Source organism: Lepidochelys olivacea (genome assembly GCF_965140295.1).
Source record: "Lepidochelys olivacea isolate rLepOli2 genome assembly, chromosome: 11".
NCBI classification, from domain to species: Eukaryota; Metazoa; Chordata; order Testudines; family Cheloniidae; genus Lepidochelys; species Lepidochelys olivacea.
This window is the reverse complement of record NC_140421.1, coordinates 69,121,304-69,147,794: the sequence shown is the minus strand read 5'-3', so window position 1 is coordinate 69,147,794 and position 26,491 is coordinate 69,121,304. Positions and strand designations below refer to the sequence as shown.

The window sequence follows — 26,491 nt, the reverse complement described above, 5'->3', positions numbered from 1 at the left end:
GATGGAAAGTTACTGGCCCAAGATGGCGTCCAAGGTCACATGTCCACACCACATGCCTTTACATGTTTTGCTGAATGACAGGGGTGGCCATTGGCCCCTTGCTGTCTCAGGCATCTGCAGGAAGAGCTATCTGGACCAGATGACTTTTTTCAATGGCCTTTGTGTGAGTGGAGTGTCCTTGATAGGCCATCAACACATAGCTATCTAGCCCTGATGTAAATCTATCTGGAGGGTGTCACCCAGGAACAAACCACATGTTGGAGATACAAATACATACCAATATTCATAACTTTAGATACAGTGATTTAATCAGGAAAATCATACTCAATAGATTGTAACTTTTCCATGGACACCTTACATGATACACTTTGTGCAAGATTTGTTGCAATTAGGTAACAGTGGCAATATCAATGATATAAATGGTCATCTTTAATCATACAACATCACAGCCCTCTTGTCTGGAGCTCCAGGCACACACTCCCTGTCACTCTCCCTCTCTCCACACCCCTGGAACAACCAGCGCTTCCTCTTCCTGGAACAATCAGTACGTCCTCTGCTGCAGGCAACGTTTTAAAGGGGCCATGTTCTCTAAACCCTGCATCAAGTGCCAGCCTCAGAGGGGGAGGTCACTGGACAGGTGGGCTGGAACCAAAGGTGGAGGAGAATGGGTACCACTGCATAGATTCCAAAACCATCCTGGGCAGTGACATGCCAGCAGGGTCACAGCAACACATCCAGGTCCAGGAAGAAGACTCAAATTTACCAGACTTGTAAATGTGTTGTAGCTGTAAAGTTTATTGCACTTTAGAGACTGTTGCATTGCCATTTCCTCACAGTGCTTGTGCTGTGAAGTGTTCTTTAATGTCCAAAGAAATGCTTTTGGTGTATGTAATCATCCCTCCCCTGTTCCTTCTGGATCCAATAAAATAACAGCAGTTCTGAAATGCTAAACTGAGGAACAGCTCAGAGAAGATCCTAAAAGAGAATGTGTCCCTTATCCTGTTTTCAGTAGGGGAAAGTCACCTCATGCAAAGAGTCAGAACAAAATAGGGATTAAGCAGTTCATAGGCTTTGTGCTGACTCCCTGTATAATTTCACCCATTGGGACTATATATATATATTTTTTTTTTTTTAAATGGACAGATTTATGAGAGTGGTACATGAGAAGCTGAGACATTGCCTCACCATGGGAAGCCAAAAAATACTACAGCACATCAGATCAGTGGTCCATCCTTTCTAGTAGCCTGCTTCCAGTAGTGGCCAGTATCAGATCTCTTCCTTCAAAGTTTCTGCAGGCGTTTAATAATTTTATCACCCATTTTTGAACACTTTTGTCTGCTATATCCTTTCTGAAGTAGAATGCCCAGGATTGAGCACAGAGTTCATAGGGAGGCTGTATTACTTTCAACCCCACTCCTCATGCATCTTAATATTTTGTTTGCTCCCCTCCACTGATGCCGAGGTCTCTCTCTGGAGCCGAAATGATTAACCTGGAACCCAGCAATATGTATGAGTAGTTCAAATGATCCCTTCCATGGTGTGTTACCTTGTCTTTATCGATCTGGTTATAAGTAGAAACCAAAATCAGGATTTTTCTTCTGGCTATTGGGTCATTGCTGGATTTTCCATTTGTCGCCCCTTGCAGCCTAGAACACAAACACTCCTTATCCTAATCTCTACCTGGGTTTCATTAGAGCAAACTCCCATTGTGTCCAGGAACCTGAAACAAGAAATGGAGGAAGGGTCACTTACTTTCTCAGTGCATAGACAGACTCCTGTCCTACCAGAGGCAGAGGTGACAGCCAGGCCAGTTCTTAGCATTGCAGCCTAAGAGCTTGTCTTCACTACTGCGCTACATCGGCGCAGCTGCATTGATCAGCTGCGCCAATGTAATGCGCCTGGTGAAGACGTGCTATGCCAACAGGAGAGCGCTCTCCAGTCCACATAATCACTCCACCTCAATGAGAGGTGGAAGCTGTATCAGTGGGAGATCGTCTCCTGCTAGCAGCGTGGTGTGGACACCGCTTTAAGTCAATGTAACTTATGTCACTCGGGGGGTGACAAGCCCTAAGACATACCTGTCCCACCAAAAAACATTCCACTCTTATCGTAAAAGGATACACAAAAGGTACTTCAGGAGAAGTTTACTATGTCTAAAGCAGTTTTAGCACATTACCTGTGCCAGTCACTAACCGTAATTACTGAGGACCGTATGGTAGGCTGCCCATTCGTGAAACTTTTGGTGTTACTGGGTTTGTATAAAGAGACTGAAGGCACCATATAGCCCAAGAGATTGTGGTTTATTGGGTATAAGATGGAACTAGAAGCTCAAGCTCTTAATATTTTATTCCTTTGCTAATTAAACTTCAGGATGTCCCAGAAGGAAATACTCAGTATCAAGTACCAGAAGGAGGAAATTAGCTAAGCTGCCTATTTTATGAAGTATCAAGCTAGACTTCACCAGTGACAGCAATGCACATAGGGGATTCTGGCAGAAATACTGGGCCATATCCCCAGCTGGTTTAAGTTGGCATAGCTCTATTGAAGCTAATGGGGCTTTGCTGATTTAAGCCAGCTGAGGATCTGGCCCATAAAAAGCCACACTCACAATAGTGACCCAGAGCAAAGAGGGCTGCACCAGTGCAATGACTGCCTCCCCTTCCCCCAGCGTTGGAGGAATTGTTGCAACCTCACTCTTCACCTATGTCATACAAGAGAGCTGCCCATATTCTGCTCATTTTCTTAAATTGTTTTTACCTTTGTTCAGTTTTTTGGAGGAGGGATTTTGCTGCTTCAGGGTCGCTCCTCAGAAAGGCTTGATACATGGAAAAGGACTGGAATAACCCGATCACCCCAGAAACAGACATGGGAATTTTGTCTAAGATCTGGGTAACTCTGCAAGAGTGGGAAGAAACCAGAACATTGGAGAAGTAAGCCTGGAGGATAATGGAGCTACACTGATTTATACAAGCTGAGGATCTGGCTCATGCAGATTATTAAGATGTGGGGCATGATCTGTTATCCCTTCCCCTTTTTGGACATTTGTTTATGGGGAAACCTCTCTCATTTGATGAGGAGGCCACACAGATGAACCAGACAGACCAGACACTGTAGATCTGTTTGAAGGACATTGGACCAAATGATCTCAGTGCTACCGTCTAGCCTTAAACTCTATGAATCTTCTGCAACCTGCAGTCTCAAAGTGAAGACCAATGAATGCCGCCCAAGTGCCCAGTATTCCAGGGTTCACACATCCCACAATGCAAGAGATTACATAAAATTCAGTTTTGTCCTTGTCGTCTCACCTCCGCTTGTCCTGAAAAGGCACAGACTCAAACACCTCTTTATACTCTGCGAAGACAAGTTTTACTTTTTCATCTGCATATTCAAGAAGCAGGTCCCGGGTCTGTAAAGTCAGATCAGAAACAGCAAATATGTTATGTAAGGCCTTGATCCTCCACTTCATCTCAACTGAACTCCCTGATTTAGGGCTGCCTGGTCTGAGGGCCAGTTAGAGCTACACAGGAGAATAATGGAATAATACAGACCCTTCAGAATTCCCCACACACAATACTCGCAGAAGTTATGTGAATGGGCTACATCTGAACAATTTTATTTTGGGTTTAATGGTCATTTCCCTCCCCCCGACCACCCACCCATTATTGTTTGTACTAGACCGAATCTCTTTCTGTTGGTGTGGCATAGTAACATTCTTTTACAGAGAATATCCATGAAAAACTGCCCTACTTCAAAATGGCGGACATAACCTCTTCCATTGTTCTTACATGGGGCTTAGGCCATAAGGCTGACCTCAGCTAAGATGGCCTCTATCAAAATTATCACTGCCCATGCAATGAGAATGAAGCCACCTCAGGGAAGATGGTTGCCACCTGTGCCATCAGGAGGCAGATAGGAATACTATGACGACCAAGTACATGGAGACAGCAGCCATCTTTGTTGAGGCATACTGTAGCCTTACTCTCATAGATACCCTTCTCAAAATGGCCCCCTAATTGAGTGACATTATGGAGGTGGAAGAAGACAGAAAGCTAATATGTCTTTACAATCAGTTCAATCTAAAGAGACCATAGCATTATAATGCCTTAGTCAGAATTCTATGGGCATTACATGGTATCAATAGAGGACAGAATTAATGTTTTTTGGGTACCTGGCCTGAGTCATCTCCTTACCTTAGGGAAGGTAAGTCTAACAATAACTCTGAATGTCCTGGTTTGTAATACTTCATTAGGGGATAATTACAACAGCGACTAATGTATTTTATCCCAAGTTATTCGTATGTTCTCTGACCCATACCTCAATGTGAAGGTAGTTTTTGTCTGGGAATGGGTTTTATGTGATGGAAGCTGCCTGAACACAAGCCAGCCTTCCCAAATGTACCACATCACCTGGCAGCGTTCCATAAGGGCCAGATCCAAATCCCAGTGGAGTCAAATGACTCTTGCATACTTCCATGGACTTTGGCTCAGACCCTACATACAACCCCAAGGCTACATTAAAAGAACATTATCCAGGATACAAAGTCAAGCACTCAAAGTTAAGAAATGCCAGAATTAAGGTTGTTTGTGTAACCTTAATTTGCCTCCATAGTACACCTTTTCTATGATATAGTCTTTAAGTTACATGACTGGATACTAGTTTTTCCACAGGCCCCCTGCCTAACGCAGTGAACAAGATGGAGAATGCGCACATAATGTGTAGCTCATTAATATTTTGCTTTATCCTGATTGTCCAACGAGTGACCTCATGCCTTATTTCCTGCATACTATTCAAACCCTGCCATGCACAGTTATTAATTTCTGTGTGGGCTTCTCTGTGTTACTCACCACTATAGTGTTTGAGAGTTTCACAAACATTAAAAATCTCAGCCTCCATCCCCAAGGTCCTCATGCCACCTCACAGTACCCCCTCATCTCACTCTTGGGCATCTTGTCCTTTTCTCCTTGACAACCAGTTCTCATTGGCTCCAAGTCCTAGACTCCCCGTCCTCCTCAAGCTCCTTGTCTTAATCTACTCCCTCTACCACCACAACTCATGTCCTCTCTGAATTGAGCCAGGTTCCTTCCTGCTCATGCTGCCTGGGCATAAGCAGGGCACCACTGAAGACAGTGTCCCTGCGGTGAGAACTGGTGCCCAGCACCACAGTGACCTGCAGCAGGGAACATCCAGCTCAGCCCGAACAGCTTCAGGATGGAGCATACTCAATTGCTGTGTGGGGATGGTGCATTCACAGTCTGTGGGCGAGCACCAGGAGCTGTGAGGAGCTGGAGCATGTTCATTGCAGATGGAATCTTTGGAAAATTTAGCTGCCAAACCCTCTACTGACAAATGTTCAAGCTGAAATTTTTCAAAGAGTTATAACTCAGCCAAGTTTGGGTGGTTTTCCCATGGGGAAAAAAAATCGGAAGGCACATCCCTCGCACAACCGCTCTGCAAATTCCAAGCTCTGCTCCAGAGCGCTGAGGAGCTAGCACTTCTCAACACAATGGGTATAAGGATTTGTTTTGAAATGGGCAAAGGCACCTATTAGTCTCTCTTTCTGTTTTTTGGAAATGGCTGACTGTTTTTGCTGTGGCAGACAGGCAGAAAGGAAAATTTCAGCCCAAACGCTTAAGGTCTGGCAAAATTATAAACAGCTGAAAACAGGGTCTTATACTGGAAAGTGTCTGGCAACCTTAAAATATACTATACACTTCCTGCCATATGGATTGTCTTTTTTTTCAGAAGAGGATTGTTTTCTTCTCCCACCTCAGTGAAGATTTCTGTAAGCCTTTCCGAGCAGTCTTTATAGTGCATACTGAAGTCTGTAGTGTAGGTGCTAAGGGCCACACAGCCATGTGGCCTGAGAACTCGATCCACTTCTTTCATGAACCTTGGCATATCAAACCAGTGGGCAGCTGCAAAAGCAGTAATGAAGTCCACGGAACCATCCTCAAATGGCAGCTCCTCTGCAGGGCACACACTATAAAGGGAAACAGGGAAGATATTTAAATTGGGAAGAAGGAGTCGTCTCTACTGGGGCCTGACGTGCATGAAACTTGTCAGGTGTGGACACTGCTGAGAGGAAATGTGGTGTTGTTGAAAATCTGACATTGAAAAGCCTCACTTTTTTGTTCCCTTGGAACTGAAGAGTGGTTTGGCCTAAGAATGTCAGCCCAAGCTCCAAAATCCATTTTTCAGCATTTAATTAGGAGCGGCCTGATTTTCAGAAGCTGAGGACCTGCAGCGCCAGCCGACTTTCAGATGGAGTCGTGAGTTCTGGGTACTTTGTGAAAAAGCAGACCAAATATGTTTGAAATCAGGCACCTAGAAATGACTGACCTCGTTTGAAAATGCTGGCCTGTATCTGTCCTGTTCATGAAGTGCTTGCTTTGTGCAAAGGTCAGCACTCTGGATACATCCAAAGGGAAAGCATCCTTTTATGGAACACTTACTGGTAAGAAACATTTGGGAAGGAGGCAGCTTGTTTGGCTGCCTCGATTTGAGCTTCACTGATGTCTGTTCCAACCACCTTCTCAAAATGAGCTGCAAGTATGCGAGTGCTTTGTCCCGACCCGCAGCCAACATCCACTGCCAGCCGAATGGGATCTACTTTCTGAGGAGAGAACAGACAAGTCTCTGCAAGCGGAGCACAAAGTCTTATGAAGAGCCAAATCTTAGTCCTCTTTACACCCCTGTACACATACCCAATCCTAGTCACAGAGTAAAGGCTCTGATTCCCCAGGTAATTAGAGTAACGTTTGTAGTATCCTGTTGGTTTCACTCCTACTGTATTCTATAGGTCTTCTCCACAGTATTCTCAGCCTAGGGCCTGACAGGGTCACTTACCTTTTCTTCAAAGTAGGAGAAGATGAGACTTTGGAGATTTTCAGAGGGAGAGAATCTGTATTTCTGATACAAAACTGCATGATGTCGTGCTTCAAACAAACGCACAGCCATGTTCCAGCAAACTGGCACCTAAGGCGATTAGGCAAATTCACTTTGTTACATTAGCCATGTGATGGGTGGATGAAGTGAGCTGTAGCTCACGAAAGCTTATGCTCAAATAAATTGGTGAGTCTCTAAGGTGCCACAAGTACTCCTTTTCTTTTTGCGAATACAGACTAACACGGCTATTACTCTGAAACTTGTCAAAAAAAAAAGTGGATGGGAATCTGGGAGGCAGTGACCATGAGTTGGTTGAGTTCAGGATCCTGACGCAGGGAAGAAAGGTAAGCAGCAGGATACGGACCCTGGACTTCAGGAAAGCAGACTTCGACTCCCTCAGGGAACGGATGGCCAGGATCCCCTGGGGGACTAACTTGAAGGGGAAAGGAGTCCAGGAGAGCTGGCTGTATTTCAAGGAATCCTTGTTGAGGTTACAGGGACAAACCATCCCAATGAGTCGAAAGAATAGTAAATATGGCAGGCGACCAGCTTGGCTTAATGGTGAAATCCTAGCAGATCTTAAACATAAAAAAGAAGCTTACAAGAAGTGGAAGGTTGGACTTATGACCAGGGAAGAGTATAAAAATATTGCTCGGGCATGTAGGAATGATATCAGGAGGGCCAAATCGCACCTGGAGCTGCAGCTAGCCAGAGATGTTAAGAGTAACAAGAAGGGTTTCTTCAGGTATGTTGGCAACAAGAAGAAAGCCAAGGAATGTGTGGGCCCCTTACTGAATGAGGGAGACAACCTAGTGACAGAGGATGTGGAAAAAGCTAATGTACTCAATGCTTTTTTTGCCTCTGTTTTCACTAACAAGGTCAGCTCCCAGACTGCTGCGCTGGGCATCACAAAATGGGGAAGAGATGGCCAGCCCTCTGTGGAGATAGAGGTGGTTAGGGACTATTTAGAAAAGCTGGACGTGCACAAGTCCATGGGGCCGGACGAGTTGCATCCGAGAGTGCTGAAGGAATTGGCGGCTGTGATTGCAGAGCCATTGGCCATTATCTTTGAAAACTCGTGGCGAACCGGGGAAGTCCCGGATGACTGGAAAAAGGCTAATGTAGTGCCAATCTTTAAAAAAGGGAAGAAGGAGGATCCTGGGAACTACAGGCCAGTCAGCCTCACCTCAGTCCCTGGAAAAATCATGGAGCAGGTCCTCAAAGAATCAATCCTGAAGCACTTGCATGAGAGGAAAGTGATCAGGAACAGCCAGCATGGATTCACCAAGGAAAGGTCATGCCTGACTAATCTAATCACCTTTTATGATGAGATTACTGGTTCTGTGGATGAAGGGAAAGCAGTGGATGTATTGTTTCTTGACTTTAGCAAAGCTTTTGACACGGTCTCCCACAGTATTCTTGTCAGCAAGTTAAGGAAGTATGGGCTGGATGAATGCACTATAAGGTGGGTAGAAAGCTGGCTAGATTGTCGGGCTCAACGGGTAGTGATCAATGGCTCCATGTCTAGTTGGCAGCCGGTATCAAGTGGAGTGCCCCAAGGGTCGGTCCTGGGGCCGGTTTTGTTCAATATCTTCATAAATGATCTGGAGGATGGTGTGGATTGCACTCTCAGCAAATTTGCGGATGATACTAAACTGGGAGGAGTGGTAGATATGCTGGAGGGGAGGGATAGGATACAGAAGGACCTAGACAAATTGGAGGATTGGGCCAAAAGAAATCTGATGAGGTTCAATAAGGATAAGTGCAGGGTCCTGCACTTAGGACGGAAGAACCCAATGCACAGCTACAGACTAGGGACCGAATGGCTAGGCAGCAGTTCTGCGGAAAAGGACCTAGGGGTGACAGTGGACGAGAAGCTGGATATGAGTCAGCAGTGTGCCCTTGTTGCCAAGAAGGCCAATGGCATTTTGGGATGTATAAGTAGGGGCATAGCGAGCAGATCGAGGGACGTGATCGTTCCCCTCTATTCGACATTGGTGAGGCCTCATCTGGAGTACTGTGTCCAGTTTTGGGCCCCACACTTCAAGAAGGATGTGGATAAATTGGAGAGAGTCCAGCGAAGGGCAACAAAAATGATTAGGGGACTGGAACACATGAGTTATGAGGAGAGGCTGAGGGAGCTGGGATTGTTTAGCCTGCAGAAGAGAAGAATGAGGGGGGATTTGATAGCTGCTTTCAACTACCTGAAAGGGGGTTCCAAAGAGGATGGCTCTAGACTGTTCTCAATGGTAGCAGATGACAGAACGAGGAGTAATGGTCTCAAGTTGCAGTGGGGGAGGTTTAGATTGGATATTAGGAAAAACTTTTTCACTAAGAGGGTAGTGAAACACTGGAATGCGTTACCTAGGGAGGTGGTAGAATCTCCTTCCTTAGAGGTTTTTAAGGTCAGGCTTGACAAAGCCCTGGCTGGGATGATTTAACTGGGAATTGGTCCCGCTTCGAGCAGGGGGTTGGACTAGATGACCCTCTGGGGTCCCTTCCAACCCTGATATTCTATGATTCTATGAAAAAACCCCTTGCGACTGCCACCTGATGTGCTTTGATTACCTCTGAGTCTGTTTTCCCTGCCCGCTTATGACTTCAGTGCCCTGCTTGGTTTGAGCCAGACACGCTTGCCTGCTGCGCAAACAGCCCCAGGTCTGAACCACATCCCCCAACAGCTGCAGGCTTATATGATAGATGCAAAACGATACATGCATAGAAATAGGATGAATATATTGAGTGGATCAAAACCTTTGCAGAGATATGTTACACAGCATATGTAGCATAAAACATATTTCAGTTATGTCATATATACATTCATAAGAATATTTCCATAAAGCATTATGGGGTGCAACATCACAAGCCGTAAGATCAAACTCCACTGACTATGTAATTAACTCAATTAAATATTACTCAAGTTACGAACTGAAGTTCTAACCCTTGGAATCAGTGAAGGGTAAAGATACTTCTTGTTAAATACGGATCAGTGAACTTTGCTTTTCCAGTGTCTTTGTCTTGGGTATAGGTGGTAAATGTAAAAAGCAGAATACCGGGGTTTGTGGGAGGAAATATGATGTGGGCCAGATCATCTAGTGCTGCAAATCAGAAGGGAATGGGCTATGCTGATTTGGACCAGCCGATTATCTGGGCCTATGTTTACAGTAGGGCTGGTCAAAATGTGTCAAATTATTTTTTGTCAAAAATACTTATTTTTAACTGACAATTTGTCAAAAAACAGTCACTTAAACATTGCAAAATGTGGCATTTTCTTTTTTTGTTATTTTAAAATACGTTTTACTATTAATTTTTTGGTTTTTCTTATTTTCTTTTACCTTCTCTCCTCCCTTTTTTCCCTCCTCACTCATTTTTGAAAATTGTCTCCCTCCCGCCTCTGAAATAACTGTGGGGATGGGGGAATAAGGGAAAGAAATCCCCCCCCCCCCGAAATGAAAGTGACAAAAATACCTGGAAAAATATTTTAAAATTACAAAAACATTTTAGCAAAAACTAAAAAGGGAGCATTTCAGTAAAATGAGAACAACCTTTCAAATTTCATTCTGGCTTGTTGAAGCTGTTCCACTGTGTATAAGCAACTCAATATTCATTGGGCCACACAGAGAGAGCATAAAAACTACTACTGTATATAGCCTAGTGGTTTGGGCACTCACATGGGAGACCCTTGTTCAAATCTCTGCTCTGCCTGTTTTAAGGGATGGCAGCCTGGGTCCCTCAAATGCCAGGTGAGTGCCAATCAAGCAGGAATACTCTGTGGCAGCTGAGTTCCACAATTGGACAGGATAGCCAGGTCTGAACAGTTTATAGTCCCAAAGACATTCATATCTCATGAAATAACACTGCCTATATAATCAGTGGTATAACCACATAATGCAAAGTCACTGGGCATATCACATTCTCTTTAGAAAAAAGATCTGCTGAATAAAAAAACCTGTACATTATGCAAAATGATAAAACCTTGGATATAGAACAATCTCGATACCAGAAAGCAATATCACTTCATTTACTGATATTTACATCCGTCTCGGATAGAATCTAGGATAAGATACAGACATAGATACTGTGTATCCTCCCCTGTTATCTTGGTTATTAGGCTTTTCCCCCTATATCTAACAGTGAAGAAATTTAGCAATAGCCAGATTTTCCTTCTGGGCTGCCAAAAATGTCTTCTTGTGGAAGAGGCATTGTGATGGGTTTAAGTCTCCTACTGCCAAAAGGCTGCTAGCAATAGCTGTCAACCAAAGTACCTTGCCATCTCTGTGTACATCCATACATTATAAGACAGCATTAATCTAAACATCTTTGCCTGTCTCTTCAGTGCATTCTGTCACATTTTTGCATAAGGGGACTTCTGGGTAGGTTATTTGTCTCCACATCAGATTTCTCTGGACAATATTTGACTTTGAAGTTAAACTTAGCTAATTCTGCAACCCACTGGTGTGCTATGGCATTCAGCCTTGCAGAGAGAAAAAGGGGTTGATATCATTATAAACCATGTCCATAAAGGATTGTGTGTAGTAGAGGTTGTTGGAAAACTTGTCAGTTACAGCCCTTTACAAAGTCTGAAACTCCAGCTTCCCGTATCTGAATCTGTCATGGGGACAGGGCGCAGATGAATACATCAAGGAAGATGAGAGTTTAAGACCTCTAGGCTCAGCTACGATGGGACTGGTATCAGTACCCTGAATATTGTAGAATAGATAGTACCATTCTGTCTCTAAAAGATTTCAATTTATTTCAGTTCTTCATGCTTTTATTGTCAAAACCACAGGGACACGGAAAGAAAAACAGCTCAGGAAGCAGAGTAAAGGACATAGAATTATAACAATTTATAGGAGGTAAAAGTTAGGGCTGAGCCACCATCATTTGCCCACTGGACAAAAACATTTTCAGTCAATTGTTTTGCAACCCCTAATTGTGCATTTCTTTCACAGAGATAAAAAGTTCTCAACCTGACAAGCCCTGCCAGGCACAAGTTAGCATATGAGAAACACCAAAAGAAACTGTGAAGCAATCAAAGGAAACGTACCTTGTATCTGTATGTCACTGAAACAGATGGATTCCCTGCCCAAGAAGAAAGAACTCCTGCCGTAGTTGACGAATTAGCGGTATTCTTTCTGCAGCCTGGGGGAAGCCAACCTGTGAACCCAGAAGCTTTGATTTGTTAACGCCCAGGTCAGCTGAGCGCAATCCATTGTTTTAGAAACTTGAGAACAGAAGATTCCATTGGCTGCTGGTTTTCAGCTGAATAAATATAACCAATCAAATGCATTTTAAGAACTGGCCAGTAGAACTCTCATTTATGATGTTTCTTCTCTTTCTTGGAAACCCTGTGTCAGTTAGACCGAGACATCTCTTTATCGAGATGTGTTTCTGGGAAACAAAGTTTAACTCTGCCGAGTATTTTAGAGTAAATATATTTTATGGCATGATTTTGACTACTTCTGAGTTTTACAAAGAGATTTGCATTTGGAACCTTACATAGAATTAAGTTTGATGAATGCAAAAGGATACTGTGAGGTACTTGTAGGCTTTAATTGTTATTCCTTTCCTCACTCTTGGGTGTAACAGTCCCCTAGAGATGTGAAACTGAAAAGCTTTTCCAACCAGTTTCCACACTTTCTATACGGAAAAGTTCTTGTTTCTTTTGGAGCACCTGGTAATATGCCTCTGCTTCATGTCAATTGCTGCGTGTGTAGTGCCAGCCTCTGTGATTTCTGTGAAGTTCTGTTATCTCCAGTAAGACGAACGCCCAGGAATGACGGATGGGGCATTATTTTATTCTGCTCTTTGGGAGATTAAACGTATCTAGGGAAGCATGGTACTTTCTGGGAGCTGATATGTTACCTTTGAAATCTGGATGTATTTTACTACATACAAAAAAGAAAGTCACTGAAATGAAAGGGAGATTTTCCTGACTATGGGAAAGATTTCGGAACATAAATTATCTATTCCACCTCCACACGTTCTAATCAGTGTACTCAAATTGCAGCTATTTTAAGGGAATTTCGATTTTCCACAAGCTTACTTCAGTGCATCGGATGAAGTGAGCTGTAGCTCACGAAAGCTTATGCTCAAATAAATTGGTTAGTCTCTAAGGTGCCACTAGTACTCCTTTTCTTTTTGCGAATACAGACTAACATGGCTGCTACTCTGAAACCTTACTTTAGTGAGATCACTTTACATTGTTGCAGCAAATACTGGAGTTTGGTTGGTCATTTCTTGGGTCAGGCAAACCACTTCAAACAAAATGGGAAAATCTTGGCCCAGAACTCATACTGAACATTTAGGGGTAGAAAAAGTCTGGTTCACTTTAACACACCCCCTCCCCTGCCCCACATCTCTGTGCTTTCTGGTTTAAGCCAAGAGTGGAAGCGAAAAGAAATATTGACAAAAGGCTGCTCTTGAATTCCTGGTCTGGGCATAACCAGGACCTGCTGGAACTCTGGCAATTAAAAGGCTGCATTAGTGACAAACAGCTAACAAATGAGTGGTTAAAAACCTAAAAGGCCGTCAGCCTCTTCTTCTCCTTCACACCCCTCCTTAGGATCTACCCCTGCCAAATCTGCCAGTGATTGCTGGCTGGAGGGCAGGTGACACTTCCTTTAGCTTTTTTGTTTTCAAACCACATCTGCTTAATTTTAAGCACCTAAATAATCCCACTGAAGTCATGTTAGTGAAGTTAATTATGTCGGGAAGTCTTTGCAGGATCAGAGCCCTAGACTGTCAGGTGTTTGGGGCAGGACCAGGCCTTCGTATGCGTGTGTTCAATGCCTGGCACAACAAGATGCTACCGGAATATTAAATACAATCATAATAAACTGCCTGAAAATGTCGTGACTATTGTTCTGCATTTGTACAGAACCTGGCACAATGAAATTCTGGTCTATGAGCAGGACTCCCAGGCACTATGATAATACAAATAATTAATCATAACAATAACCACCAGCTTTAAGGATGATCTTCACTGTAAGGGGATGAGTTCCACCCTTAGGTAATGTCTAAATCTGAGCTGGAGGGCTAATGCCCAGCTTGGAGACATACCCCCACTAGCTCTGATCGAGGTAGTGCACTAATAATAAAGTGACAGCAGCGGCATGAGGAGTGGGAGGGACTAGCTGCCCTAAGATCCCACCTGAGACCCTAGGGATGTACTAGGGGCAGCTAGCTCCTCCCGCTGCTTGTGCTGCCATGGCTGCACTATTTTCAGTGGGCTAGCTCAGTCAGAGCTAGCGTGGGTCTGTCTCCTCAAGCTGGGAGTCACCTCCCACTAACACGGCTGCTACTCTTTAACCACAGAATTAATGGGAGTGACTTACAATTGCTATCTTAGACACTTAGGGCTGGATTTTCAAGTGCTCAGCACCCACAAATGGAGTCAGATTTTCAAGAACGCTCATTCATGGCCAGATTTTCACACGGAGCTAGACACCCAAGATGCTGAGATTTCTAGAAAATCCCGTCAGTTATTTTGGTGCCTAAATGGAAGGCAAGTTCTTCTGAAACTTTGGCCTGTAATAAGAAGTTCTGTAATTGGCATGTTTGGGGCTGGTCTCTTCTTCACTTCATGTGGAGCGCAGACAGTAATACTGATCGACCTGGAACAACCCTTGGAGGGCTTTGGTTGAAAGATGCCTGTGACGTATTATTCCGAGAACTCTACAACATTATTGCTGTTCCTATTTGCTTACCCCATTGACAGGGAATTACATATAGCAGTTGATCTTGCTGCAAGCTATTTTTACTCAGTAGGACAATAAAGCCCTCCAAAAATCTCTCAGCTGTTAGGGAACATGATGTTTATTCCATATTCCAGATATGAGTCAATCTCTGCAGCCTTCTATGTGGCAAAGGGTCCTTGATTTCTTCCAATGGCTGTTGAAGGGACGCTGGACAGAACACTGTGCTTTTCCTCTTTATATAGGAAGCAACCACCCCGTGAAAGCCCTTCTAATATTGGTACTATTTGATATCGTGCTTCCTTTCTCCCCCATTGAAGAGGATGGGAGTTTTGCCATGGACTTTATTGAACGGTGATAACATCAGTTACAAGTAAATACCAAAAAATCGAGATTTTTCTTCTGGCTATAGGATCATCACTGGATTTTCCATTCATGGCCCCTTGCAGCCTAGAACAGAAACACTCCTTATCCCAATCTCTACCTGGGTTTCATTAGAGCAAACTCCCATGGTGTCCAGGAACCTGAAACAAGAAATGGAGGAAGGGTCACTTACTTTCTCACTGTATACATTGACTCCTGTTCTACCAGAAGCAGAGGTGACAGCCAGTTCTTAGCACCACAGCCTAAGACATACCTGTCCCACCAAAAAACATTCTACTCTAATCATAAAAGGATACACAAAACGTACTTCAGGAGAAGTTTACTATGTCTAAAGCAGTTTTAGCACATTACCTGTGCCAGTCACTAACCGTAATTACTGAGGACCGTATGGTAGGCTGCCCATTCGTGAAACTTTTGGTGTTACTGGGTTTGTATAAAGAGACTGAAGGCACCATATAGCCCAAGAGATTGTGGTTTATTGGGTATAAGATGGAACTAGAAGCTCAAGCTCTTAATATTTTATTCCTTTGCCAATTAAACTTCAGGATGTCCCAGAAGGAAATACTCAGTATCAAGTACCAGAAGGAGGAAATTAGCTAAGCTGCCTATTTTATGAAGTATCAAGCTAGACTTCACCAGTGACAGCAATGCACATAGGGGATTCTGGCAGAAATACTGGGCCATATCCCCAGCTGGTTTAAGTTGGCATAGCTCTATTGAAGCTAATGGGGCTTTGCTGATTTAAGCCAGCTGAGGATCTGGCCCATAAAAAGCCACACTCACAATAGTGACCCAGAGCAAAGAGGGCTGCACCAGTGCAATGACTGCCTCCCCTTCCCCCAGCGTTGGAGGAATTGTTGCAACCTCACTCTTCACCTATGTCATACAAGAGAGCTGCCCACATTCTGCTCATTTTCTTAAATTGTTTTTACCTTTGTTCAGTTTTTTGGAGGAGGGATTTTGCTACTTCAGGGTCGCTCCTCAGAAAGGCTTGATACATGGAAAAGGACTGGAATAACCCGATCACCCCAGAAACAGACATGGGAATTTTGTCTAAGATCTGGGTAACTCTGCAAGAGTGGGAAGAAACCAGAACATTGGAGAAGTAAGCCTGGAGGATAATGGAGCTACACTGATTTATACAAGCTGAGGATCTGGCTCATGCAGATTATTAAGATGTGGGGCATGATCTGTTATCCCTTCCCCTTTTTGGACATTTGTTTATGGGGAAACCTCTCTCATTTGATGAGGAGGCCACACAGATGAACCAGACAGACCAGACACCGTAGATCTGTTTGAAGGACATTGGACCAAATGATCTCAGTGCTACCGTCTAGCCTTAAACTCTACGAATCTTCTGCAACCTGCAGTCTCAAAGTGAAGACCAATGAATACCGCCCAAATGCCCAGTATTCCAGGGTTCACACATCCCACAATGCAAGAGATTACATAAAATTCAGTTTTGTCCTTGTCGTCTCACCTCCGCTTGTCCTGAAAAGGCACAGACTCAAACACCTCTTTATACTCTGCAAAGACAAGTTTTACTTTTTCATCTGCATATTCAAGAAGCAGGTCCCGGGTCTGTAAAGTCAGAACAGAAACAGCAAATATGTTATGTAAGGCCTTGATCCTCCACTTCATCTGAGCTGCACTCCCTGATTCAGGGCTGCCTGGTCTGAGGGCCAGTTAGAGCTACACAGGAGAATAATGGAATAATACAGACCCTTCAGACTTCCCCACACATAATACTCACAGAAGTTATGTGAATGGGCTACATCTGAACAATTATATTTTGGGTTTAATGGTCATTTCCCTCCCCCCGACCACCCACCCATTATTGTTTGTACTAGACCGAATCTCTTTCTGTTGGTGTGGTATAGTAATGTTCTTTTACAGAGAATATCCATGAAAAACTGCCCTACTTCAAAATGGCGGACATAACCTCTTCCATTGTTCTTACATGGGGCTTAGGCCATAAGGCTGACCTCAGCTAAGATGGCCTCCATCAAAATGATCACTGCCCATGCAATGAGAATAAAGCCACCTCAGCGAAGATGGTGGCCACCTGTGCCATCAGGAGGCAGATAGGAATACTATGACGACCAAGTGCATGGAGACAGCAGCCATCTTTGTTGAGGCATACTGTAGCCTTACTCTCATAGATACCCTTCTCAAAATGGCCCCCTAACTGAGTGACATTATGGAGGTGGGAGAAGACAGAAAGCTAATATGTCTTTACAATCAGTTCAATCTAAAGAGACCATAGCATTATAATGCCTTAGTCAGAATTCTATGGGCATTACATGGTATCAGTAGAGGACAGAATTAATGTTTTTTGGGTACCTGGCCTGAGTCATCTCCTTACCTTAGGGAAGGTAAGTCTAACAATAACTCTGAATGTCCTGGTTTGTAATACTCCATTAGGGGATAATTACAACAGCCACTTATGTATTTTATCCCAAGTAATTCATATGTTCTCTGAGCCATACCTCAATGTGAAGGTAGTTTTTGTCTGGGAATGGGTTTTATGTGATGGAAGCTGCCTGAACACAAGCCAGCCTTCCCAAATGTACCACACCATCTGGCAGCGTTCCATAAGGGCCAGATCCAAATCCCAGTGGAGTCAAATGACTCTTGCATACTTCCATGGACTTTGGCTCAGACCCTACATACAACTCATGTCCTCTCTGAATTGAGCCAGGTTCCTTCCTGCTCATGCTGCCTGGGCATAAGCAGGGCACCACTGAAGACAGTGTCCCTGCGGTGAGAACTGGTGCCCAGCACCACAGTGACCTGCAGCAGGGAACATCCAGCTCAGCCCGAACAGCTTCAGGATGGAGCATACTCAATTGCTGTGTGGGGATGGTGCATTCACAGTCTGTGGGCGAGCACCAGGAGCTGTGAGGAGCTGGAGCATGTTCATTGCAGATGGAATCTTTGGAAAATTTAGCTGCCAAACCCTCTACTGACAATGTTCAAGCTGAAATTTTTCAAAGAGTTATAACTCAGCCAAGTTTGGGTGGTTTTCCCATGGGGAAAAAAAATCGGAAGGCACATCCCTCGCACAACCGCTCTGCAAATTCCAAGCTCTGCTCCAGAGCGCTGAGGAGCTAGCACTTCTCAACACAATGGGTATAAGAATTTGTTTTGAAATGGGCAAAGGCACCTATTAGTCTCTATTTCTGTTTTTTGGAAATGGCTGACTGTTTTTGCTGTGGCAGACAGGCAGAAAGGAAAATTTCAGCCCAAACGCTTAAGGTCTGGCAAAATTATAAACAGCTGAAAACAGGGTCTTATACTGGAAAGTGTCTGGCAACCTTAAAATATACTATACACTTCCTGCCATATGGATTGTCTTTTTTTTCAGAAGAGGATTGTTTTCTTCTCCCACCTCAGTGAAGATTTCTGTAAGCCTTTCCGAGCAGTCTTTATAGTGCATACTGAAGTCTGTAGTGTAGGTGCTAAGGGCCACACAGCCATGTGGCCTGAGAACTCGATCCACTTCTTTCATGAACCTCGGCATATCAAACCAGTGGGCAGCTGTAAAAGCAGTAATGAAGTCCACGGAACCATCCTCAAATGGCAGCTCCTCTGCAGGGCACACACTATAAAGGGAAACAGGGAAGATATTTAAATTGGGAAGAAGGAGTCGTCTCTACTGGGGCCTGACGTGCATGAAACTTGTCAGGTGTGGACACTGCTGAGAGGAAATGTGGTGTTGTTGAAAATCTGACATTGAAAAGCCTCACTTTTTTGTTCCCTTGGAACTGAAGAGTGGTTTGGCCTAAGAATGTCAGCCCAAGCTCCAAAATCCATATTTCGGCATTTAATTAGGAGCGGTCTGATTTTCAGAAGCCGAGCACCTGCAGCTCCTGCTGACTTTCAGATGGAGTCGTGAGTTCTGGGTACTTTGTGAAAAAGCAGACCAAATATGTTTGAAATCAGGCACCTAGAAATGACTGACCTCGTTTGAAAATGCTGGCCTGTATCTGTCCTGTTCATGAAGTGCTTGCTTTGTGCAAAGGTCAGCACTCTGGATACACCCAAAGGGAAAGCATCCTTTTATGGAACACTTACTGGTAAGAAACATTTGGGAAGGAGGCAGCTTGTTTGGCTGCCTCGATTTGAGCTTCACTGATGTCTGTTCCAACCACCTTCTCAAAATGAGCTGCAAGTACGCGAGTGCTTTGTCCTGACCCGCAGCCAACATCCACTGCCAGCCGAATGGGGTTTACTTTCTGAGGAGAGAACAGACACATCTCAGCAAGCGGAGCACAAATTCTTATGAAGAGCCAAATCTTAGTCCTCTTCACACCCCTGTACACATACCCAGTCCTAGTCAGAGAGAAAAGGCTCTGATTCTCCAGGTAATTAGAGTAATTTCTGTAGTATCCTATTGGTTTCACTCCTACTGTATTCTACAGCAGTGCTACTCAAAGTGGTGGTCCGCGGACCGGTGCCGGTCCGTGAGCCGTCGGCTGCCGGTCTGCGTGCACATTGGAAAAAAGTAATTGCCGGTCCCCGACATCAGATAGCTTGAGAAGCACTGGTCTGTAGGTCTTTTCCACAGTAGAACTAACAACATGTATTCTCAGCCTAGGGCCTGACAGGGTCACTTACCTTTTCTTCCAGGTAGGAGAAGATGACACTTTGGAGATTTTCAGAGGGAGAGAATCTGTATTTCTGATAGGAATCTGCATTATACTGTGTATCTAACAAATGCACAGCCATGTTCCAGCAAACTGGCACCTAGGGGGATTAAGCAAATTCATTTTGTTACATTAGCCATAACTCCACTGACTATGTAATTATAATGCTTCTTATATGATCAATGGTATAACCAATTAAATATTACTCACATTAGGTACTGAAGTTCTAACTTCTGAAATAAGCTAAGTGCAAAGATGTTAGCATTGGGTCAGTGAACTTTGTTTTTTCAAGTGTCTTGGTCTTGGGTAAAGGTGGTAAATGTAAAAAGCAGAGTAACAGCGGTTTGTGGGAGGAAATACAATATGGGCCAGATCATTTAGTGCTGCAAATCAGAAGGGAACAGACCTATGCTGATTTGCACCAGCTGATTATTTGGGCCTATGTTTATAGCCGGTCAAGATTTTTTATTTTTTTTTAAAAAGGTAAAAAAATTACTTTTTAAAATTGACTGTTTGTCCAAAAACAGTCACTTAAACATTGCAAAATGTGGCACTTTGGTTTTTTTTGCTATTTTACAATACCTTTTACCATTTGTTTATTCTTTTTTTTTCTCCTCACTCATTTTTGAAAATTGTCTCTCTCCCCTCTGAAATAAATGTGGGGGTGGGGAAGAGAGAGGAAAAAAAGGGGGAAAACCACCTCCGCTCCCCAAGTGGAAGTGACAAAAATACCAGGAAAATATTTTAAAAACTTCAAAAACTAAAAAGGGGGCACTGAAGACCCTCTAAAATGAGAGCCGCCTTTCAAATTTCATTCTGTCTTGTTGAAGTTGTTCTACTGTGTATAAGCAATTCAAAGTTCATTGGGCCACACAGAGAGAACGTAAGAACTACTACTGTACATAGCCTGGTGGTTTGGGCACAAATGTGGGAGATCCCAGTTCAAGTCTCTGCTGTGCCTGGTTTAAGACCAGGGATGGGAACCTGGGTCCACCAAATACCAGGTGAGTGCCAATCAAGCAGGAATACTCTGTGACAGCTGAGTTCCACAGTCTGACAGGATAGCCAGGTCTGAACAGTTCATAGTCCAAAAGACATTCATATCTGATGAAATAACACTGCCTATATGATCAGTGGTATAACCACATAATGCAAAGTCACTGGGCATATCACACATTTAGAAAAAAAAATCTGCTGAACAAAAAATGCTGTACATTATGCAAAATGATTAAACCTTGAATATAAAACAATCTCGATACCAGAAAGCATTATCACTTCATTTACTAATTTTTACATCCGTCTTGGATAGACTGCAGGATAAGATACAGAAATAGATACTGTGTATCCTCCTCTGTTATCTTGGTGATTAGGCTTTCCCCCCTATAATTTACAATGAAGAATTTAGCCATAGCCGGATTGTCCTTCTGGGCTGCCAAAAATGTCTTCTTGTGGAAGAGGCATTGTGATGGGTTTAATGCCCCTGGAGAAGTTTCCTACTGCCAAAAGGCTGCTAGTAATAGCTGCCAACCAAAGTACCTTGACGTCTCTGTGTACATCCATACATTATAAGACAGCATTAATCAAAACATCTTTTCTTGTCTCTTCAGTATATTCTGTCACAATTTTGAATATGCGGACTTCTGGGTAGGTTATTTGCCTCCACATCAGATTTCTCTGGACAATATTTGACTTTGAAGTTAAACTTAGCTAATTCTGCAACCCACTGGTGTGCTATGGCATTCAGCCTTGCAGAGAGAAAAAGGGGTTGATATCATTATAAACCATGTCCACGAAAGATTGTGTGTAGTAGAGATTGTCAGGAAACTTGTCAGTTACACCCCTTTACGAAATTTGAAAGTCCAGCTTCCAGATTCCAGCATCTGAATCTGTCACGGGGACAGGGCACAGATGAATGCATCAAGGAAGATGAGAGTTTAAGATCTCTAGGCTCAGCTACAATGGGACTTGTATCAGTACCTGAATATTATTGACTAGAAACTACCATTCTGTCTCTAAAGGATTTCAATTTAATTCAATTCTTCATGCTTTTATTGTCAAAGCCAAAAAGGCATTGAAAGAAAAACACTTCAGGAAGCAGAGTAAAAGACACAGAGACATAATGAATTATAACAATTTATAGGAGGTAAACGTTAGGGCTGAGCCATCATCATTTGCCCTTGTGTAGCCCACTGGACAAAACCAAACATTTTCAGTCAATTTTTTTCCAAACCCCAAATCATGCATTTCTTTCACAGAGATAAAAACTTCTCAACCTGACAAGCTCTTCCATGCACAAGTTAGCATATGAGAAACACCAAAAGAAATTGTGAAGCAATAAAAAGAAACATACCTTGTTATCTGTGTATGTCACTGAAACCCGAAACGGAGGGGACTCCCTGCCCAGGAAGCAAGAACTCCTGCTATAGTTGATGAATTAGCTATATTCTTTCCGCAGCTTGGGAGAAGCCAGCCTGTGAACCCGGAAGCTTTGATTTGTTAGTGCCCAGATCAGCTGAGCCTAATCCACTGCTTTAGAAACAGAAGATTCCATTGGCTGCTGGTTTTCAGCTGAATAAATATAACCAATCAAATGCATTTTAAGAACTGGCCAGTAGTATGGGTGAAGGGATAGCTCAGTGGTTTGAGCATTGGCCTGCTAAACCCAGGGTTGCGAGTTCAATCTTTGAGGGGGCCATTTAGGGATCTGGTGCAAAAATTGAGCATTGGTCCTGTTTGAACAGGGGGTTGGACAAGATGACCTCCTGAGGTCCCTTCCAACCCTGATATTCTATGAACTCTCATTCACAATGGTTCTTCTCTGTCTTGGAAACCCTGTGTCAGTTTTCAAGTTGTGTGTTCATGAAACAAGAAGTTTAACCCTGCGGAGGATGTTAGAGTAAATATATTTTATAGCATGATTTTGACTACTTCTGAATTTTACCTTGAGATTTGCATTTGGAACCTTAAATAGAATTAAGTTTGATGAATGCAAAAGGATACTGTGAGCAGGTATTTGAGGGGTTTTATTGCTTTTCCTTTCCTCTCTCTTGGCTGTAACAGTCCCCTGGAGATGTGGAACTGAAAAGCTTTTCCAACCAGTTACCATACTTTCTATACGGAAAAGTACTTGAAGCACCTGGAACATGCCTCTGTTTCATGTCAATTGCTGCGTGTGTAGTGCCAGCCTCCGTGATTTCTGTAAAGTTCTGTTATCTCCAGTACGGGCAATGCCCAGAAATGATGGATGGGGCATTTTTTTTATTCTGCTTTTTGGGAGATTAAATGTATCTAGGGAAGCATGTTCGTTTCTGGGAGTTGGTAAATTACCTTTGAAATCTGGGTGTATTTTACTATACACAAAAAATTCATTGAAATGAAAGGGAAATTTTCCTGACCATGGGAAAGATTCGAGAACATAAATCATAAGAGAAATATCAATTATCTATTATTCCTCCTCCTCCCCCCCTTCTAATGGTAGTGTACTCAATTTGCAGCTATTTTAAGTGAATTTAGATTTTCTACAAGCTTACTTCAGTGAGATCACTTTACATTGCTGCAGCAAATACTGAGTTTGGTAGGTCATTTAGTGCGACAGGCAAACGACGTCAAACAAAATGAGAACCAGCTCTTAGCCCAGAACTCATACTGAACTTGAACTTTTTCTTTTAGGGGTAGAAAAAGTCTGGTTCACTTTAAACCCCCCTCCCCCCCATCTCTGTACTTTCTGGTTTAAGCCAAGAGTGGAAGTGAAAACAAATATTGACAAAAGGCTGTTCTTGCATTCCTGGTCTGGGCAGAACCAGGGCCTGCTGGAACTCTGATAATTATAAGGCTGCACTAGTGACAAACTGCTAACAAATGAGTGGTTAAAAAAACTAAAAGGCCGTCAGCCTCTTCTTCTCCTTCACACCCCTCCTTAGGGTCTACCCCTGCCAAATCTGCCAGTGTTTGCTGGCTGGAGGGCTGATAACACTTCCTTCAGCTTTTTCATTTTCAGATCACACCTATTAGTCTTTAAGCACATAAATAATTCCACTGAAGCCATGTTAGTGAAGTTAATCATGTTAAACTGTTTGCAGGATCAGGGCCCTAGACTGTCAGGTGTTTGGGGCAGAACCAGGCCTTTGTTTGTGTGTGTTCAATGCCTGGGACAACAGGATGCTACTGGAATATTAAATGCTATCATAATAAACTGTCCGAGAATGTAGTGACTATTGTTCTGTGTTTGTATAGCACCTGGCACAATGGACTTCTGTCTAAGAGCAGGGCTCCTAGGCACTACGATAATACAAATAATTAATAATACTAATAACCACCAGTTTTAAGGATGATCTTCACTGTATGGGGGTGAGTTTTGCCCTTAGGTTATGTCTACACTTCGAGCTGGAGGGATAATGCCCAGCTTGTAGACATACTCCCGCTAGCTCTGATCGAGGTAGTGCACTAATAATAAAGTAATGGCAGCAGCATGAGGAGTGGGAGGGACTAGCTGCCCCAAGATCCCACCTTAGACCCTAGGGACTTACTTGGGGCAGCTAGCTCCTCCCGCTGCTTGTGCTGCCACGGCTGCACTATTTTTAGTGAGCTAGCTCAGTCAGAGCTAGCGTGGGTATGTCTCCTCAAGCTGGGAATCGGCCCCTCCCCCAGCTCAAAGTGTAGACATACCAATAGTGGTGAATGCAGAATCCTGCATTTCTGATAATTTAACACCCATCTGAAACAAGGAAGAACAAAATCATTGTAATCCAAGACTTCTCTGTAAAATGCAGTTGGTAATTGACTCTGTACCCCAAACTAAATTTTTTCCAAGACCTTGCATACTACAGATGTCAAGCTAACAGGCCTATAGTTACACGGATCACTTTTTTTCCCTTTCTTAAAAATAGGAACTATGTTAGCAATTCTCCAATCATACGGTACAACCCCTGAGTTTACAGATTCATTAAAAATTCTTGCTAATGGGCTTGCAATTTCAAATAACCAGAAACCCCTCTTAAGCAACAGAAGTTGGTCCAGTAAAAGATATTGCCTCACCCACCTCGTCTGTCTAATATCCTGGGACTCACACGGCTACAAGAAGACTGCATACTCTTGAAGCTCTGTCAATATATCCCAGTTACTTTTTCATAGATTCATAGATATTTAGGTCAGAAGGGACCATTATGATCATCTAGTCTGACCTCCTGCACAACGCAGGCCACAGAATTTCACCCACCACTCCTGCGAAAAACCTCTCACCTACGTCTGAGCTATTGAAGTCCTCAAATCGTGGTTTAAAGACTTCAAGGAGCATAGAATCCTCCAGCAAGTGATCCGTGCCCCATGCTACAGAGGAAGGCAAAAAACCTCCAGGGCCTCTTCCAATCTGCCCTGGAGGAAAATTCCTTCCCGACCCCAAATATGGCGATCAGCTAAACCCTGAGCATATGGGCAAGATTCACCAGCCAGATACTACAGAAAATTCTTTCCTGGGTAACTCAGATCCCACCCCATCTAATATCCCATCACAGGCCATTGGGCCTATTTACCATGAATATTTAACTACCAAACCCATGTTATCCCATCATACCATCTCCTCCATAAACTTATCGAATTTAATCTTAAAGCCAGATAGATCTTTTGCCCCCACTGCTTCCCTTGGCAGGCTATTCCAAAACTTCACTCCTCTGATGGTTAGAAACCTTCGTCTAATTTCAAGTCTAAACTTCCTGGTGGCCAGTTTATATCAATTTGTTCTTGTGTCCATATTGGTACTGAGCTTAAATAATTCCTCTCTGGTATTGATCACTCTGATATATTTATAGAGAGCAATCATATCTCCCCTCAACCTTCTTTTAGTTAGGCTAAACAAGCCAAGCTCCTTAAGTCTCCTTTCATAAGACAAGTTTTCCATTCCTCGGATCATCCTAGTAGCCCTTCTCTGTATCTGTTCCAATTTGAATTCATCCTTCTTGAACATGGGAGACCAGAACTGCACATAGTATTCCAGGTGAGGTCTCACCAGTGCCTTGTATAACGGTACTAAAACCTCCTTATCCCTACTGGAAATACTTCTCCTGATGCATCCCAAGACGGCATTAGCTTTTTTCACGGCATATCACATTGGAGGCTCATAGTCATCCTATGCTCAACCAATACTTCAAGGTCCTTCTCCTCCTCCATTACTTCTAATTGATGCGTCCCCAGTTTATAACTAAAATTCTTGTTATTAATCCCTAAATGCATGACCTTACATTTCTCACTATTAAATTTCATCCTATTACTATTACTCCAGTTTACAAGGTCATCCAGATCCTCCTGTAGGATATCCCTGTCCTTCTCTAAATTAGCAATACCTCCCAGCTTTGTATCATCCGCAAACTTTATTAGCACACTCCCACTTTTTGTGCTGAGGTCAGTAATAAAAAGATTAAATCAGATTGGTCCCCAAACCGATCCTTGAGGAACTCCACTAGTAACCTCCCTCCAGCCTGACAGTCCACCTTTCAGTAGGACCCGTTGTAGTCTCCCCTTTAACCAATTGCTTATCCATGTTTCAATTTTCCTATTGATCCCCATCTTATACAATTTAACTAATAATTCCCCATGTGGCACGGTATCAAACGCCTTACTGAAATCTAGGTAAATTAGATCCACTGTGTTTCCTTTGTCTAAAAAATCTGTTACTTTCTCAAAGAAGGAGATCAGGTTGGTTTGGCACGATCTACCTTTTGTAAAACCATGTGGTATTTTGTCCCATTTACCATTGACTTCAATGTCCTTAACTACCTTCTCCTTCAAAATTTTTTCCAAGACCTTGTATACTACAGATGTCAAGCTAACAGGCCTATAGTTACCCAGATCACTTTTTTTCCCTTTCTTAAAAATAGGAACTAT

General features: G+C 43.2%; 1 pseudogene across 1 annotated transcript; it reads right to left on the bottom strand.

Annotated features, from left to right (window-relative positions):
* Nucleotides 1–286: 286 nt before the first annotated feature.
* LOC311528571 lies at nucleotides 287–22,102 on the bottom strand (annotated as a pseudogene). Its single transcript, XR_014714736.1, has 15 exons — nucleotides 21,966–22,102; nucleotides 19,587–19,715; nucleotides 19,044–19,204; nucleotides 18,358–18,571; nucleotides 16,447–16,547; nucleotides 15,899–16,036; nucleotides 15,004–15,106; nucleotides 14,595–14,697; nucleotides 11,933–12,042; nucleotides 6,847–6,975; nucleotides 6,453–6,613; nucleotides 5,767–5,980; nucleotides 3,306–3,406; nucleotides 2,758–2,895; nucleotides 287–1,720 (listed from the first exon to the last, which is right to left on the bottom strand). The product of XR_014714736.1 is annotated as an uncharacterized misc_RNA (transcript).
* Between the last annotated feature and the right edge of the window lie 4,389 nt (nucleotides 22,103–26,491).